General features: G+C 44.6%; 2 long non-coding RNA genes across 2 annotated transcripts in view; both read right to left on the reverse strand.

Moving 5' to 3' along the window:
* The window catches only part of LOC306818058, a 92,903-nt gene that overhangs the window by 36,610 nt on the left and 36,497 nt on the right, over positions 1–19,796 (reverse strand). The gene's annotated exons all lie outside the window — the stretch shown is intronic.
* On the reverse strand, positions 8,754–11,482 carry LOC306818153. The gene is made up of 3 exons (XR_013778137.1): positions 11,336–11,482; positions 10,789–10,870; positions 8,754–8,849 (listed from the first exon to the last, which is right to left on the reverse strand). It is a non-coding gene; the product is annotated as an uncharacterized lncRNA (long non-coding RNA).

Genomic DNA, 19,796 nt, shown 5'->3' on the forward strand with positions numbered 1-19,796 from the left:
ACCGAGCTCTGCACCGCGGGGACAAGCTTGACCGCATGCCAGGAAGTACTGGCTGAATGGCATCTACACGGTTAATCTTTGTGCAATTACAGTCATTTAGATTTCCCGACCACCTAAAAGGCATCAGAGCCGACTGATCTGAAGTTGACATCTATTTTTAATCTGTATTATGATGATATTTATGTGAATTCAAGACTGGAAACTACAAGTAAATCCAGAGAATATCCTTTTAGGGCTCCTCCTCCAACCATCCCCATTTTGTCTGCCAGTTTCCCGACAATTACTCGTCCTCTCTGTTTTTTACTGTCACACAGATAATTAGGGACCGAAGCACTGACCAGTGCGAAGGACCCTATTGTTTTTCAAATGATTATTTTTTTATTTTATTTTTTTCTCCGGTCCGTCTCTTTGGAGCCACTTTTGACGGCTTGAACGTGAATGAAAACTCATCAAAATCTCCAATGTCATCGGGTCTGGCGAAAAATTTGATATTCTCGTCATTTCGTACAAGAAATTCGCAAAATGACTCAGTGGCGCCCCCTTCAAATTTTCAAAAGGGCCTCCCCATTGAGGTTTTTTCATCGTACGTGCACGACAATTTTTATGCACATTAAGCATGCGAGATCTCACATAAAATCCTCTTACACCCATAGTCAAAACCAAACAGGAAGTCCGCCATATTTTTTTTCAAGGGCAAAAATTCACGTTTTACAGGTTAGCCATTTGAACAAACTCCTCCAAAAGCAATTATCCGATTGACACAATGAGAATGTCAGTGTGTTCTCGACATGTTGAAGATCTCTCGTTGTGCTCCGCACGTTATTTCCTCAAAGGGCGTGGTCATACGGATGCGTTGTTTGTCACAAACAGGAAGTAGTTTGTTACGGGCCTTAATATAGTCATACATTCATCAAACATCACACACATGATCCCAGTGGGAAACTAAAACTACATAACTTGTTATAAAAAGTGGGCGTGGCTAAATGACTCAGTGGCGCCCCCTTGACATTTTCAAGAAGGCCTCCCAATTGAGGTTTTTTTGTCCTACATGCATGAATTTTTTTATGCTCATTAAGCATGTCAGGAGCTACATAAAATCCTCTTACACCCATTGTCATAACCAATCAGGAAGTCTGCCATATTTTTTTGAATGCAACAAAAATGGCCGAATTTCACGTTTCACAGGTTAGCTATTTGAATGAACTCCTACAACAGCGTGTATCCGATCATCGTAAACTCAGTGTCAGTGTATTCTAGACATGTAGAAGATCTCTCGTTGTGCTCCGCACGTTATTTCGTTTAAGGGCGTGGCCATGGCGTACCATCAAACATTGATGTCTCGGCTCACCCCTATTTTACCTTTCTGAAAGACCTCCCCATAGAGGTTTTCTTCTCTGACATGCATGACAATTTTTTGGGATGTTAATAATGTCAGGAACTACAATAAATCCTCTTGCACACATAGTCAAAACTAAACCGGAAGTCCGCCATATTTTTTTTTAATGGCGAAAATTCGCGTTTCACAGGTTACCTATTTGAACGAACTCCTACAAAAGCGTTTATCCGATTGACACAACGTCAAGGTCTGTGTGTTCTAGACATGTTGAAGATCTCTCGTTGTGCTCTGCACGTTACTTTCTCAAAGGGCGTGGCCATACGGACGTGATGTTCATCACAAACAGGAAGTAGTTTGTTATGGGCCTTAATATAGGTGTAGAGTCACCAAACATCAGACACATGATCCCTGTAGAACAATTAAACTTGTCATGTTGTTATGATAAGTGGGCGTGGCTAAATGACTCAGTGGCGCCCCCATGAAATCTTAAAAATGGCCTCCCTATAGAGGTTTCTTGGTCCTACATGCATGGGATTTTTTATGCTCATTGGGCATGTCGGAAGCTACATAAAATCCTCTTACACCCATGGTCAAAACCCAACAGGAAGTCCGCCATATTTTTTTTGAATGGCTGAAATTCGCGGTTTACAGGTTAGCTATCTGAACGAACTCCTCCAAAAGCGTTTATCCCATTGACACAATGAGAATGTCAGTGTGTTCTCGACATATTGAAGATCTCTCGTTGTGCTCTGCACGTTATTTTGTCAAGGGGCGTGGCCACGGCGTACCATCAAACTTTGATGTCTCGGCGCACTCCAATTTTTTAACCTTCGATGACTGTGAGGCCTGCTGCTTGGCCACGTGTCGCGGCTGCACTCCCGCGGTCGCACTCTCGCGGTCGCGACACGCGCCGACATGCGCGGGGTGCTTCGGTCCCTTCATCACCGCTTGCGGTTTTAATTCTTCTTCTTTTTACTTTGGTGACTTTCATTGAAAAACCTTGGCTTTCAAAGCAAAAGTACAGGAAACACTTCAGAAACTGATTTGACTCACTGCTGTGGTTTAAAATTTGTAAAGCTAAAAATAAAACGTTTGTAAGCTTCAGGGCCCCCCACAGGCCTGGGGGCCCCAAGCAGCTGCCTGCCTTGCTTAGTGACAAACAGCGGCTCTGTAACTTCTAATATACGGCTAAACTAAACTCAGACCCAACAGATAAGCAGGCGCTGCTCAGGGAGGTTTTTTGCTTTACAGAAGTTCACATCCTACAGAAATCGTCCGAGTACAGGGAGACAGTTGCTCACTTCTTACGACCACTTATATTCTCACGTGCAAACGTTGTATGAGACACCACCACAGTAATTGAGGCTTGTCAGCTTCTGTAGGGAATTTGTAAATATTGCACACCTTGTAGAATAATTACAATATAATTGGATAATTACAACATTTTTTATAGCCAAGTGATTATTCAACTTTCACTGTTTCTTGAGCACCAGATGCTTCACAGCCTGCATCTGCCCACACACGAGAGTTTTGGAAATACAGGAGCTTCTTCATTGTTGCTTTTCAGTCACATATTGTATCAGACGTACTTAGCAAACGAATTCCATTGTGTCCGATTTAAAAGTAAACTAAAAGATAATATCTGCACATCTTGAATCATGTCTCTCACCTGAGACGCTTATAAAAATGATATGTAGGGGCCTCTTTTTGTCCAATCTGACCACGAGTGTTCTCATTCACTGATGTCATTATGTGCATGTTTGAATTTAAGCAGCTTTTTCTGAAATGCATTACAGTCGTTTGGTGTCGTGTTCCCTCTGTAAAAGCTCCTATGATTACATTGTTGTTGTTGATTTTGCTGTCACAAGTGGACAAATGGGTTCATCTCATCTCTTTGCTGACCTTTGTGCCTCACATGTACAAGTTGAGTTTCATGACTAAATATGCGCACTGCTTTGATTTAACGGCCTCCTGTTTTACTGTCACAAAAAAATACTTAAAAACGTCTGTTTCTTCCGCATGCTCGTCCGAGATCCTGCAGAAGCAAATAGAGGCCTTCAAATTTATAATGAAGAAATAATCAAAAGTATATCACTTATGTAGGACTTAAGCTTGTATTGCACTTTTCTAGTCTTCTGACTCCTCAAAGTGCTTTTACACTGCATGCCACACCAGTTCTTTCACAACCTGATTGGATGGTTGCTATATATATTGACAATGAACTCATCCCATTTATAAATGCCCCCGGCTGGGGAAGCAATTCAGGGTTAAGTGTCTTCATCCATGTCCACATCGGACATGTTGCTCGCAGGGGCTAGGGATCGAACCTTTGACCTTCCGGTTAAGAGACAACCGACTCTACCAACTGACCTACAGCCTCCCGTGTCTGTGGTATTTTCATTTCATTTCATGGTTAAAAACTCTGCGTGGACCTTTCAGTAACTTATCATCCTCTACTAGAGCCATGTCCTGCGTCATTTAGATTTACCTGTTGTGTAACCAGAATAAAACCCAAGCGCGAGACCAAGGAACAGATAAACAATAACAATTTATTATAAACAGGGAAAGTGACACTAGTGACAATGAGCAACAGTCCAAGCTCCAAGGTGAGTAGTGCAGACAATAATCCAGGTGACTCTCCAACAACCCTAATCCAGCACGCGTGAGGTGAAATCCAAAGTGAACACGATGAGACGACAGGACACGAGGGGCAGGTAGGTCTGGACTGGGAGCTGACGAGGAGCGAACAAGAGGAGGGTAAGTACAAGCAAGTCACGAGGAACATCAAAATACAAGGGAGCCTGATTTAGAGGTTTGATACCACGGAGGGTGGACAATAATCTGGCACCGGCTGCATGTGGAGAGCCGGTTTAAGAGGAGGAGTTGATGAGTCGTGGGATGAGTGACACCTGGTTGTGCAGCTGAAACAAATGGTAATCAAGGGGGGAGGGGGAGCACACAGGAGGAGAAGACAGACAGGGAAACCAAACAACAAAAGTGCACACACTAACAAAAACCCAAATCATAACTTTAGGTTCCAGCAGCATATACAATAAAAGTAAAAAATAAAGATGAAAATGTAACACAAAATACAAAAATGTATTGTAAGTAACAATGTAAAGAATAATATAGCATAAATAATAGGACACTCTTCCGTTGGAAGGAATATACCAAGAATATGCATGGAAGAAGCAAAATATACAAAAACGGCAATGATTATTGATGCGATTATTGCACTTGGTTGAGATTATTATTACACATACAAGTGAAAGTGTCCATGTGTTATTGCACAGTGAGGGTAGAAGGAAAGAAAAGAAAAGACGCTCCAACTCCTAAGATGCTAAGATGCACCCCCCTTGTCGCAAGAACACCCTAATGCATCCTCAAGGGCCCTTCACCTGCTCTCTGCTGCCTCGGTCACCATGAAGATCTGGTAAAACGATATAGGGTTCAATAAGTACACACACATTTGGAAGAGCACGGGCTAATCATGTACACACTTGATGAATGCAGGGAACTACAGATGGCAGGAAATGGAGTGTTCTTTGACATGCTTTTAAAACTCACATCCTTCCTCCCTCCACTCAAAACAAAACTTTTAGTAGTTGTTTGTGAAAGGAAAATAAATGGATTCTGGTTTGATGGAAACATGGACAGAAAAGCTGGTGGAGGGACCGAACGAATGTAAGGCCTGGGCCCCCGAGGCCATTAGAGGTGCAGCATGCCTGCTAAATTAGAGTAATGAGGAGTTTGGTACCCAGCTAGCTACACGAGGGGAGGACAGAGGAGAGGAGGGGAGTGCAGGATGAAGGCAGAAAACACACAATTCTTTAAACGAGGAGGGAGCAGGAATCACCAGATTTCAATCTCTAATATCTAATTTCCTCTATAGGTTCAGGAGCAGTGCTCTGATGAGTTTGTGTGCAGAATACAGCTTTTCTGAGGCACAGGGGTATAAACAGAGCAGGCAGAGGTGGGAGTCGGGTGTCGATGATAAGAAAGGGAAGGAAGCGGGAGATTGGAAGAAAGAGAGAAACTCACCCGTGTCACAAACATGGCAGCCAAATTAATCGGTCTCCCCACTCCCACCCTGTCAGAACTCAATTCAAAGGCCATCACACGCATCGCACACACAATAGCAATGGACATCGCCCACCCTCTCAACTGCCACCTCACCATCATGTCCTCCGGACGCAGGTACAGGTCCCTGCTGTGCAGGAGGGCGCGAAGCCTGGTGCCTGCAGTCATCTCAGTCCTCAATAAAAATCCACCTCAGTCCCCCCATAACCATATGCACTGTTTGTCCTGTCACTGTATGTCCTGTCACTGTATGTCCTGTCACTGTATGTCCTGTCACTGTATGTCCTGTCACTGTATGTCCTGTCACTGTATGTCCTGTCACTGTATGTCCTGTTGTCCTACATGTATGTCCTGTTGTCCCACATGTATCCCCCTGTGTTCACCCTCTGTCGGCGCGCTGCCCTTAAAACTGTACTCTGGTGAAAAAGAATTTCCCCTCGAGGACAATAAAATAAAAAGTCTAAAAGTCTAAAAGTCTAAAGAGCGAAAGAGAAATCTGAATCACACACTACTGCTCTGAACCCAGCATGAGTCCACTTCTGTCCCAGCCTGTCCCAGCCTGGCTTCTAGGGAATGTGTGTGTGTGTGTGTGTGTGTGTGTGTGTGTGTGTGTGTGTGTGTGTGTGTGTGTGTGTGTGTGTGTGTGTGTGTGTGTGTGTGAAAGAGCTTCACCCAGCAGGAGGGAAAGCACATGGGATGAAGGGCACATGTGGCTAAACACACATTTAGTCATAAAACGCTCAGTGGAGGTTTGTCTCAGAAGCAGAGCCTGTAACGTGTGGACGGGGAGAGGAGCTGCATGATTTGTTGGAATAAACAGAAAACACTCAAAGCTCCAAGTTTTCTTGAACACAACTTGATCCAAACCTTTAAGTTTGTTATCATGTCTCAAAAAGATCATCTTTCAAATCCTGCAGCAAACTGAACAACCAAGACATTCAAAGAAGAGCTGTCAAGGAAACACAAGGTCTGTCTGTCTGTCTGTCTGTCTATCTATCTATCTATCTATCTATCTCTCTCTCTCTCTCTCTCTCTCTCTCTCTCTCTCTCTCTCTCTCTCTCTCTCTCTCTCTCTCTCTCTCCTCTGATCCTTTTTTCATGCGTTCACATCTATCTGTGTTTTCTAATCCATTCCTCTAAGTGCCTCTCTATTCATCAACCAAACTCCAGTTCCTATTAATCTATTTCCAGCCTTCCTCAGTCCATCTCCATGTGCTTCCTTCATCCCAGCGGCCTTCTCTCTCCTTGTCTTCCTTTGTGTGCTCTTTGGAGTGCTGGTGGATGACAACTTCATCTCCATCATTCAGTTTCTCTCTCATCCTCTTCATCCACCTCTCCATAGGTTGGAGTGTCGCTACATGACAATCTAATATCCACCCGCATCATTAGCCTCATAATACTCAAGCTCTTCTCTTTCTTTTTTTTTCTCCATCAGTCCACCTTTCTCCAGACACCTTTTTTCCAGGCAAACTAAACTACTCGAAACTCCACACTAAGATGTGACTATTTCAAAGTAAGACTACACCTGTCTGAATACTGTGTGGAGCTGCAGAATACACAGGTCAACTAAAAAGAGAAAAAGTATCTTTTATATAGACAGTAGGGCTGCAGACATTCCTACAATTTATCTACTAATTACTTTGGAAACCTTGCGCCCATATGTCATGTAATTTTCGATATGTAGCTTTGGCACAGAATAACGTTCACTTGGATGAAAGCATTGCCCGTAGTATTTTTAATTTGGCCCAAATAGAGCGACGCAGCACGACATAGCCCGCCATTTTTACCCCAACTCCCCATTTCTATTTCCCTCTCTGTGGCTCATCCTGACGGACGGGGAACAAGGAAGGTGGGGTTCTACAACACACTGACACTGGCTTTTCTCACTCAGCACAGCTTGTTGACACGTTGCAGAGAGTGGAGATAACAATTTATTACTAACATCCACATCCGTGAATCAAATGTTGTTCAGCGTGCGCTGCGTGACACCACGTATTGCTCGCGGGCTGTTAGAAGGGGCGTGGCCTCATTCAGGAAAAGGGCACTTTTGTTTTTAATAAAATACACCCTGACTGACTACTTTTGTAAAACTGTGAAAGAAACATTAACATCCTCATGTGATTTCCACAACATTTTAACCACTTATCTATTTACAACCAAATGACATCAGCGAATGGCAATGAAGCATTTGAATGTTGCTAACATTTTTAATATTCAAATATAATTCAATTTTGAATTTCCTTCCTGCAGCCCTAATAAACAGGCACATAATTTAAAACTCACAACATTCATTTATATTTTTTTATATTGATTTATTCATTTAAAGTGAACATCCTCGTTTTTTTAAAACAACAACAAAAAAAGATGTTTATTGCATTTCTGTTAACCAAACAGCTGATTTTTGTCCAACATCACAGCACAATCAATCAGAACATTTGTCATTGTGTTTATACAGTAAACACAGTCAAGTCAAGACAGGATTTAAAAATCATCATGAAAAGCACATTTCTATATTTACTTGATTTCAAAAAGAAAGGTCCAAACACAGAAACCTTAACGCCTCCTTTATATTGAGATTTTATGCCCCATGCTAGGGATGGGTGATATAGAAAAATATCTAATCTGGATATGTTTCGGCTGAATGGGGACACAGGTTATATAGCTTAATATTTATTTCTATATAGAAAAAACCTAAAAGTCTGTTCTGAATCAAATCCACATTCAAAATGTCATGAACAGCCTGCTGCACAATCTCAACATGTAGACGAACAAATGTGACAGAAATCAACTACCCATTTGTGAAATAAATAGTTATTGAATTTGAATCAAAAATCCTCCCTACAAAAGAATGGAAAACAAAACAAACCAGTTTCTTGCATAAAAAAATGACAAGCAGCTGTGTATTTTGTTTTGCAGGTGGTATTTGAGTTTCACTTTTAGACTGAGAGAAGCAGAGCAAGAGAAATGGGCAAACGGGGCTGCATGGAAGAAATGTGTAACGTTATTATATCGCAACATATATTGAATTATACAATATCTCACTCTCAGTCATATCTCGTTTGAAAATACATTTTGATATTTTTTAAAAACTCAAAATGTTGTCCAACCCTAATCTAGTTTTAGCTTTAGTCTCGACACAGAGAAACAATCAAATCAAGCTGAAAATTCCCAAAGTCCTGCTTCTTGCTCTTCCTACCATCCTTGACTTTCCATGTTATTCCCCCCCGGACAATCTGCCTAACATGAAAATGAGCTCCCAGCCAAAATCCTCACAGGAGTTTTAAACTGAAATCAAAATTAACAATTGGTAAATGATTATAGCGTAAACAGTCACCTGCAATACACGCTGTCATGAAACAGGCAACACTTCCTGCGATCAGAGCTCTGAAGCCACAACTGGCGATGTCGGCACGTCTCTCTGGAGCCAGTGACGCTGCAAAATGAGAGAAAACAAGTTAAAAACAAGAACTGAACAGAATATGATAAAAGAAGAATCTTATATTTCACTACCAGCATTTTTTTTATTGAACTCCATTCTCAACATGTTCAGTTCATTTTGATTTAAATATTTTGGAATAAGTTTTTGAAATATTCCACACAATCTTGTGCTACACAAATAATTTATTTTCAAAGTGCATTCATGATGAATGAACTCTTTGTGTTTTGAGTCAAGGAAATGCTCACTTTATGAAACAAGCCCAAATCAACATTATTGATATTTATAATAGCTACCATCTTTTTAAAATTGTTATTCACTTACAGCTTGCACATCATGACCTCTAATCTCAAATGTTCTCTTTTTGAGTCTTTATTCAGCCACAAAGACTTTTGTTCAGCAAGGTCATTTTGTGTGCAACACTTTTTCTGACACGCACGCTCACACTTTGCATCAGTCATGTTCCAGTCTGTTGACATTTGTTATGAGGACCTAGTTTAAAGGGATACTTCTGTTGAAACGTGAATCTGTATTGAAGTTGGCTCATACATGTAGTACAAATGTAAAATACATTTTGAAGTTGGTTCCTTTCTGACTGAGAAAAGGCAGAAAGTGCCTTTTTGGCTCATATGGATGAAAGACAACAACTCCCAGGATGCACAGCAACACAGTCCTCTCCTATTGAAACTATAATGTGCTCTCGTTACAGTCCGAGATTTCTTCCAGAAGGAATTGGCTCCTTAGAAATCCTTAGCAGCAAACGGACTCTACTGTTTGTCTGTGTCCATAAACAAAAGAGCACCGACACCACCAGTCCACCCCAGCTTGAGCTGATCCGGGGTCCTTCTTCTTACCGCCATCCGTTCCTCCATCAAGCTCCAATGCTTATAAAAAGAGGCACAAACATCCAACTCGAGCAAGACCTTCAAAATCCATCAACTTCCTCCATATCAGTTTGACATTGAAACATCTTTTTTTTTCGCCATTGTCAGTTCTTCTCAGCTCTCTCCACAGAGCTTGATAGCATAGCTTCCAAGCAAAATTGCGGACGTTTAGATTCTGGGAGTGAGGTCCCGCCCACTGATCTGTTAAAGGTCTTTCGCTTAAATGTGTCGAAAACATAAGGAACTAGCGATGTTGCATCACTGCCTCCAACCAAAGCAGCCTCAGTCTGACGCAAAACGATGATTTTTGTGTCATTGGAGGCTCCTTTTCAGACAAGAAATGTGGAGCTTTCCCATCTCAGGGGAAAAAGAGGGCGGGATGCACGACCATTCAAAAATAATACCAGGTTTCTAATGATACAAAACTTATTGCAAATGGATAAAGTTTCCCTTGAAGTATGTAAAGTCTCCTAAGGGATAATCACATACTATATGTGTATACATTAGAGCATTAGGGATTAATTGTGAAGCCAATATTATCATCCGATATTAGTGGATTTCTTTACCAGTTTGTTTAGCACTACAAGTTCTCTTTCACCAACAAAGGGCGCTATATGGATTACAACAAGTATTATCACTCCCCAGAGTGTCAAGAGGGGATACATGTATAGTATATGCGCAGTTACTTTCCTGTTGAGGGTTCGTCATGTATCGTGTGTTTTGTTTCCCACAGACTAAAGTAAAAGACTTAAACGTCTCATGAGTCCACATACTGTAGCTAGATTAACTCTAACAGATGGATTTTACACCTATTCGCACTTGTGCCAGCCAGAAAAGATATGTTCATGCTCTTCATTACATAGCATGTGTACCTCATAGACTTCCTTTGTGCTTTTTTATCAATCTTTTTTACTTATTGGGACAATTAACAAGAAGTGTATAATTTATACTCAATCAGAGCTGCATACTACATCTGCAAGCATTTCTACAAACTGAAATGTTCCTCTTTGTATGTATGTCATTAGTGGGCCAGTTCACTAAGAGGCACTCACACAGCGCTCCAATGGTCATCCCCAGGGAAGAAAAGTTGGAAAATCCACACAGAGCGTAAGTAGCTATGGTTTCAGAGTGGACCTGAATGAAGAGAATCACAAAGTTAGAAACAACTGTGATGTTGATGCTTGTATAAATGCTTAACTCATCATAACGTTTCTCATATTACGCAGCTGCTGAATAAAATAAAAAACACGTTTGCAATACTTATAAGCAGGGAGTTCACAATACAATTAATTATTAATGCAAAATGAGGGACATTGGGATTTGCTTAAAACTCTTTATTTCGAATGAAATTTTCAATAAGGTTTTTTTGTACTATATTATCAGTGTCTTTATTTATATGGAAAAAACTGTTATCATAGATACAGTATCGTTATACGTATGGGATCATGAGTTGAGTAAATTGTTATAAACTTATTGTAAGTCTCCTTTTGTAAACATAAACTAACAATTTATGTTGATAATTGGCTATTTGAAATTCTGTATCACAAAGCAGCATATTACAACTCACACACGTGTTCATAGTTTAACGTTTACACTCACAGAAATAATCTGCTTTATGTTGTTCACGTATTCCGGCCCTCCTGCTTCCCGCCTTTTAATAAACTCTGCCAACTTCTGGTAGGCCACAAACTCATTGATAAAAGTCTTCATACCAATCAGCTCAGCAACGATAAAAGTGTCCTCCCAGGAAACAGAGGCATGAACAGGTACGAACATATGAGCTGAGGAAGAGACAAGAAGACAGAGTCAGTTCATTTGTGTTTCACGTCATTCACTTGGCAGTCAGTGTCTCCTGAAGCGGATGATAAAACGCTTTTAATGGTGTACCGCTGTGTTCCAGGTGTTAAGGCTTCTAAAATAATTTGACAATTCTTCTGGATTGATCAGCAACTGAAAAGACAAGTAATGCTGTAGAAAAGGCCCAAAGTTAGGGGTATGTCTGATGACCCGAGAAGTGAGCCTGCCCATGTGATGAGTCATAATATGCTAATTAGTGTCACCGCAGTATCAACAGGCAGACGAGAGAGCTTCGGTTGTGCCGTTTTAACTCTATAGAAGCTGTGTGTGCGTAAATGAAAGTGTGAGTATTTACCTCTTGTATAGTTATCACATTGTTACTCATGTTGATGTTGTTGGTTGATGTTGTTGGTTGAGTGAAAGTCGAAGCCTGCGTGCTCGCGGTATGATCGGTCCCGTTAATGATAGCTGATTGCATGCAGGCTAATTTACGTCCCTCTGCTCACTTGACTCTGTGCGTCAGTGTGAGATGTGTCATGTTGACTTGGAGGCATGTTCATTATACACTTATTACGTCGTATTAAGACGGTTATGACTGAGCCGAAAGTGTTTAATGTCAATTGAGTATTGTTATTAATGTTGCGTTCCAACTACGCTAATTTGGTAACCGGATGTAGCAGCTCGTCTGCATGTTTCAAAATAAAAGCATCCTGGTTTTTGTAGTTAGAGGATTTGTATTGTATAGACTGAAATGTTAAAGAGGCCTGTACATTCTGTGTTTATGTTTGATAGTTTAAGTTAGTGTAAAGAGAAATGTGATTTATTATTACTGAATCGCTTGCTGTGTTATATTTCACTGATATTACTTTATATAGGTAAAGTCCTTTGTTATTCTGTATTATTGATACTGTATTTTGTTATTCTTTCTGTTTATAGAGACCACACACACACACCCATTCACGTTCAAATGCATAACTGAAGCAACCAGTTACCACTATTTGTATGTGCTGCTTGGTTGGAAGTAAACAAAGCTGAACAGTGAAATCTCTCTCTGCCTGTCATTCATCATACTCCCTGGAACCGTGGCCTTAAGTGGTGTTCTGGCCGACACTTTGGATGTGAACCTAGTGATTAACACAGAACTAGCGCCCAGCCTGAACTATTTTCATTATCTCTACTACATTAATGGTCCTTCGAGCCGGATCACTGGGTTTACGTCAGAGATGGATCATTTTCCGGAGTATGATGCTCGTGGTGCACGCCCCAGACGTGACATTCGCCTCCCTGCACGCTATGCAGACTACGAGGTGGATCACATCAGTCAGAGACCCAGAGAGGAGGTGAAGACGCCAGAACAGGGGAATAGAGTAAGGAGCTCCCTAACCTCCCCTTATGACTCCCCGACACCTAGTCACCTGCCGAGGCGGGATGCTATTCTCCAGGAGATGGAGTTGAGCTATGAGAGTCTGGGCCAACGGCACATTCGTGAAAACGAGCCTGTCTCCCCACAGTTTTCAGAGGAAGAATCTAGGTACCGGTCACCAGATCACTTCACTCCCTTACCTCGCACGCTGCACCCCAGACGGCCATATGAGGATTATAGAGCAGAGTTAGAGGGCATTCGTCAGGAGAGACACACGATTCAGCAAACACAGAGACGCATGTCATCAGAGCTAGATGAGTTGAGAACACTGCGATCGGAAATGAGCCAACTAGTGGATGCTGTACGTAAAATGCAGACGCAATCTTCTGTTCATGTTCACAACTCAGAGTCAATGGTGAAGCCATCACAGCCACCGGCAGCAAGTGGATCTTATGATGGAGAAGAGGACGACTGGCCTGCACCGCCACCACAGTTAGCACAGGTACATGAAGTACCACCGCCTAGCAACCCACCCCAGCTGCATCGCCTTAATAGGAGACTAGAGGAGCTTTACGGTGTTAAGGAAGAGATGCCAACCCCAACCATTGACCATGTTGTGGGTCAACCACAACTCCCAAACTCAGCTCGTGATGTCCCTCCTGCAATGAGGCCACAGTATGATAATACCTACCCATCTCCCTGGTTCAAGCCTGTTCAGCCTCCACCACTGCCATACGGTGGTCCTATAGTTAGATCCAAGTTTACTGCAGCTTATGGTGGTCACAGGAGTGGGCTTGGATATAATTCAGTCCTGCCACAGCAGCACTCAAGCATGCCATGGTCACACCAACCGCCTACTGGACTACCTCAAGGAAGCAATCCAGAGCCAACTTACCATGGACCACGCCCAACAATTCCCAACTTCTCAAGTCGGGACCCTAGTGAGTTTGCACGGCTCAAGATCTCACTGGAGAACCTCCTACCACAGACTGCAACTGAGTTGTTTAAGTACCAGGTGTTGGTCGATCATCTACACCTAGAAGAGGCCAAGTTAATTGCTGATGCTTACCTCAACTCTCCGATGCCCTTCTCAGACACGATGGTTGCCCTGAATGACAAGTATGGCCAACCACATCAGATAGCGTTGAGGCGGATAGCTGCTGTGCTGGACGGCCCAGACATCAGACGTGGAGACCTTACTGCATTTGAGAAGTTTGCACTCCAGATTCAGTCACTTGTGGGAATGCTGAGAACATTAGGCCCCGATGGAGAAGTCGAATTACAGTGTGGCTCACATGTTGCTCGTCTGCTAAGTAAGCTGCCACCTGAACAGAGAGCAGAGTTTCGCCGCTGCATGTTTCATCAGGGCAGACGGTCCCACACCTTACTAGACCTTTCCGAATGGCTGAAATATGAGTCTTGGTGCCAGGACTCTGAAGGGCAGTTAGCGGTGAGAGGTGCTAGGGAGAAGCTGGGGGCAAAATCTGAAGGACGACAGGGCAAGCGATCCATCACTGTCCTCCACGGTGTGGAAGAAGCTGCCAGGACCCCTGTGGTCCCGGTGTCAGGTAGCTACTTTAAAGGAAACAAAAGCAGGCCATACTGTCCATTCTGCAACAATGAGGAGCACTACCTCAGTCAATGTATAGCAGTATCTAAGCTAACTAAAGAGCAGCTAACAGAATGGATAAAGAATAATAGAAGGTGTTGGCGCTGTGCACGGCCACACCAGGCGGCCCAGTGCAACTTGAAAAGGCCATGTAGTCTCTGCCAGGGGAAGCATCTCCAGGTGCTGCATGAGGTCAATGTGAGACCACCTAAGTCAGCGACAACACCCACGGTGGAGAACCACGGAACAAGGGCTACAACTGAGGTACTCTACCTAGACAGACCAAGGGAAGGCAGCCGAGTTCTTCTGAAAGTAGTCCGTGTCCGCATTCACCATGGTGACCGAACACTCAACACCTTTGCCATATTGGACGATGGTTCAGAGAGGACTATGCTGTTGCCAGATGCGGCGGAGAAGTTAGGTGTGCAGGGGACCCCAGAGGACCTACCTCTACGTACAATTAGACAGGATGTACAGACCCTCAGTGGTGAATCAGTGTCATTCACAGTCTCTTCTCCTGCAAAGCCAAAGACAAGGTTCAAGATTTCAGGTGCATTCACTTCTGCTCGCATCGGGCTAGCCGACCATACCTACCCCTTTAAGCAACTTCAGCAGAAGTACAAGCACCTTATTGGCCTTCCTATCCGTGACCTCACGAGAGTGGAGCCCTTGCTTCTCATAGGGAGTGACCACCCCCATCTCGTCACACCTATCGAACCCGTCAGGTTGGGACCTCCAGGAGGGCCTGCCGCCATTCACACTAGGCTGGGCTGGACACTTCAGGGCCCAGCTAGTGTAGTCTGCCACCTCAACCGACCACAGCAGTGCCTATTCACCACAGTAGCACCTCAGGTTAGTGAGCTGATGAAGCACGTAGAGAGACTATGGCAGGTTGATACTGTTCCATTCAGAAGTGAGAAGATAGTCACACGTTCAAGGCAGGACCAAGAGGCCATAAGTATCCTTGAGGCCAAAACCACCAGGGTAGAAGTTGATGGCATATTACGTTATGCCACCCCACTGCTCCGTCAAAAGGACATGCCGCTCCTTCAGGCCACTAAAGAGGCCGTCATCCCCAGTCTACGAAGTGTAGAAAGGCGATTGGCTAAAGACCCTGCCAAAGCTGAATCCTTCCGAGTTGAGATGGAGAAACTGATCAAGGCAGGCTCTGTCATCAAGTGTGGCCCTGAGGCACCAGTGGAGGAAGGCCAAGAGACATGGTATATCCCACACCATATGGTGAGCCATAATGGAAAGAATAGGCTGGTGTTCAACTGTTCCTATCAGTATCGAGGGCAGAACCTGAATGACTACCTGTTGCCTGGGCCAACCTTAGGAGCATCGCTTCTGGGAGTCCTGCTACGCTTTCGAGAGCATTCTGTGGCAATCAGTGGAGACATCAGAGGCATGTTCCACCAGGTTCGTCTCCTCCCAGAAGATCGTGCCCTGCTCAGATTCGTTTGGAGAGATGTCCGTCTAGCAGAGCCTCCTGCAGTGTACGAGTGGCAGGTGCTACCGTTTGGAACGACGTGTAGCCCCTGTTGTGCCACATTTGCCTTACAGCGCCATGTCACTGATAACAGCCAGCCAGATGACGAGGTGAGATTCTCAGTGGAGAAGTGTTTTTATGTGGACAATTGTCTCCAGAGTGTTCCAACCATCACCGAGGCGAGGTGCCTTGTCGACAAACTACGAGCCCTTCTAGCCTCTGGAGGGTTTGAACTGCGACAGTGGGCCAGCAATAGACCAGATGTGATAAGCCACCTGCCAGTAGAGAGCCGCTCTGCTAGTGTTGACCTATGGATGACTCAGAACAAGACAGAGGCCCCAGAATCCACTCTAGGGCTAAGCTGGCTCTTTAACGCTGATATCCTAGGCTACAAGCATCGTCGTGTAGAGTATGGTGTACCCACGATGCGCAACATCTACAAAGTGTTGGCGAGTCAATATGACCCCCTAGGATTCATATTACCCTACACTACCAGGGCAAAGATACTCGTCAGGCACCTTTGGGACAAGCACCGAGGATGGGATGATCCATTACTACCTCAGGAGCTTCTACAGCAGTGGGAGGCCTGGGAGGAAGAACTGCAGATCCTGTCTCAGGTCACCTTGCCCCGGCCATACTTGCCAAAGGAGGTGGACATCTCAGGTCTTCACAGGGAGGTACACATATTCTGCGACGCCTCGGAAGAAGCCTATGGTTCTGTAGCATACCTCCGGACTACTGACAGACAGGGTGGAACGTATATGTCATTCCTGATGGCCCGCTCTCGAGTCTCTCCAAAGCGACTTCACTCCATACCCCGATTGGAGCTCTGTGCTGCACTCACTGGTGCCCAGCTCTCACGGGTGCTGGAAAAGGAGCTCACAATCAACATCAATCAGACAATCCTCTGGTCTGACTCCACAACGGTGCTGACATGGCTGAAGTCTGAGTCCTGCCGATTTAAAGTCTTCGTCGGCACTCGCGTGGCCGAGATACAGGAGCTAACTGACAGGCACGCCTGGAGATACGTTGACTCAGCGAGGAACCCCGCCGATGACTTGACACGTGGGAAAACGCTGAAGGAGCTTGTCGAGCCCAACAGATGGAGCCAGGGACCCTCCTTTCTCCTGCTATCGCAAGACTCATGGCCAGAGGATCTCGCCGTGCCCCAAGCTGAGGATACCTCAGAGTTGCGTAAGTCTATCTTCTGCGGGGTCACTGTTGATGTATCGAGTCAGCCCACTCCAGACCCAAGTCATCACAGCTCTTGGAGAGAGCTGGTAGATGTGACAGTACAGGGGTTGCATGGGGCGGCCAACTCTAATGATAACCTCACTGCTGAAGACTACCGTCGAGCAGAGCAGTTGATTCTCCAGAGGGCTCAAATGGATAGTTTCCAGCAGGAGCACAGCCTATTGAAAGCTGGTAAGCCAGTCCCTAGAAGTAGTCGACTTCTCACTCTGTCTCCTGAACTGGATGAGAAGGACGGGCTCATCCGTGTTGGTGGACGACTCCGTCGAGCAGAAGACCTCGAACTGGCGGCTCTTCACCCAGTCATTCTAGATCCAGGTCATCAAGTAACTAAGCTCTTGATTCAGGACTTTGATCGCCGCCTCAGCCATCCAGGCCCAGAGCGGGTGTTCGCTGAGCTCCGACGATCGTTCTGGATCCTGCAAGGGCGTGAGGCTGTTCGGCGCCACCAGTATAGCTGTGCTGACTGCCAACGATGGAGGGCCAAACCCGCTGTACCAAAGATGTCGGACTTGCCAGCAGCTCGTCTGCGCTTATTCAAGCCAGTTTTCTATTCCACAGGGATGGACTGCTTCGGCCCATTCGAGGTCAAGGTGGGCAGGCGTCGGGAGAAGAGATGGGGGATCATCTTCAAGTGCCTCACTACCCGGGCAGTTCACCTGGACCTTCTTACGAGCATAGATACGGACGCTTTCCTGATGGCCCTCCGTCGATTCATTGCCCGCAGAGGAACGCCAGCAGAACTGTTCTCGGACCAGGGGACAAACTTTAAGGGAGGTGAGCGAGAACTCCATGAGACCTTCATGGGAATCTCTCCTGAACTACAAGAGCTCCTTGCACCACAAAAGATCGCCTTCCGCTTTAACCCCCCGGCGGCTCCCCACTTTGGAGGCGTGTGGGAGAGGGAGATACGTACAGTGAAGAGTGCCCTCTATGCCACAGTGGGTGCTCAGCCTGTCTCCGAGGAGGTGCTCATCACTGTGCTTACTGAGGTAGAAGGGATCCTCAACAGTAAGCCCTTGGGTTATGTCTCTTCAGATGCCAGAGACCCGGATCCAGTAACTCCGAATGTTCTTCTGATGGGGCGGCCAGATGGTTCTCTACCTCAGGTAGTCTACCCTGAGAACGAGCTCCTTAGCCGCCGCCGGTGGAAGCATTCGCAAGTCTTGGCAGACCACTTCTGGGCCCGTTTTATCCGCCTCTATCTACCAAGTCTTCAAGCTCGCCAGAAGTGGCAGGCTACTCCAGCTGACATTGCACCGGACTGCGTGGTGATGATTGCTGATCCACAGTTTCCCAGAGCTCTATGGCCAATCGGAAGGGTTGTCAAGACTCATCCCAGCCCTGACGGGCGCATCAGGTCTGCTGACGTAAAAGTAAAGGAGAGAGTGTACACCCGGCCAGTAGCCAGACTGGTGGTGCTTCCCGCACTTCCTTCAGGAGAAGAGGTGGATGATTCCACTACCGCAAATTCAACTTAACCATTGAACTTTGTTGCCTTTATTGATGAGCAAATGTTTACATTTGGGGGCGGCTGTAGAAAAGGCCCAAAGTTAGGGGTATGTCTGATGACCCGAGAAGTGAGCCTGCCCATGTGATGAGTCATAATATGCTAATTAGTGTCACCGCAGTATCAACAGGCAGACGAGAGAGCTTCGGTTGTGCCGTTTTAACTCTATAGAAGCTGTGTGTGCGTAAATGAAAGTGTGAGTATTTACCTCTTGTATAGTTATCACATTGTTACTCATGTTGATGTTGTTGGTTGATGTTGTTGGTTGAGTGAAAGTCGAAGCCTGCGTGCTCGCGGTATGATCGGTCCCGTTAATGATAGCTGATTGCATGCAGGCTAATTTACGTCCCTCTGCTCACTTGACTCTGTGCGTCAGTGTGAGATGTGTCATGTTGGAGGCATGTCCATTATACCCTTATTACGTCGTATTAAGACGGTTATGACTGAGCCGAAAGTGTTTAATGTCAATTGAGTATTGTTATTAATGTTGCGTTCCAACTACGCTAATTTGGTAACCGGATGTAGCAGCTCGTCTGCATGTTTCAAAATAAAAGCATCCTGGTTTTTGTAGTTAGAGGATTTGTATTGTATAGACTGAAATGTTAAAGAGGCCTGTACATTCTGTGTTTATGTTTGATAGTTTAAGTTAGTGTAAAGAGAAATGTGATTTATTATTACTGAATCGCTTGCTGTGTTATATTTCACTGATATTACTTTATATAGGTAAAGTCCTTTGTTATTCTGTATTATTGATACTGTATTTTGTTATTCTTTCTGTTTATAGAGACCACACACACACCCATTCACGTTCAAATGCATAACTGAAGCAACCAGTTACCACTATTTGTATGTGCTGCTTGGTTGGAAGTAAACAAAGCTGAACAGTGAAATCTCTCTCTGCCTGTCATTCATCATACTCCCTGGAACCGTGGCCTTAAGTGGTGTTCTGGCCGACACTTTGGATGTGAACCTAGTGATTAACACAGAACTAGCGCCCAGCCTGAACTATTTTCATTATCTCTACTACAATAATACAAGGGA

Source organism: Symphodus melops, assembly GCF_947650265.1.
Source record: "Symphodus melops genome assembly, chromosome: 22".
Classification (NCBI taxonomy): domain Eukaryota; kingdom Metazoa; phylum Chordata; class Actinopteri; order Labriformes; family Labridae; genus Symphodus; species Symphodus melops.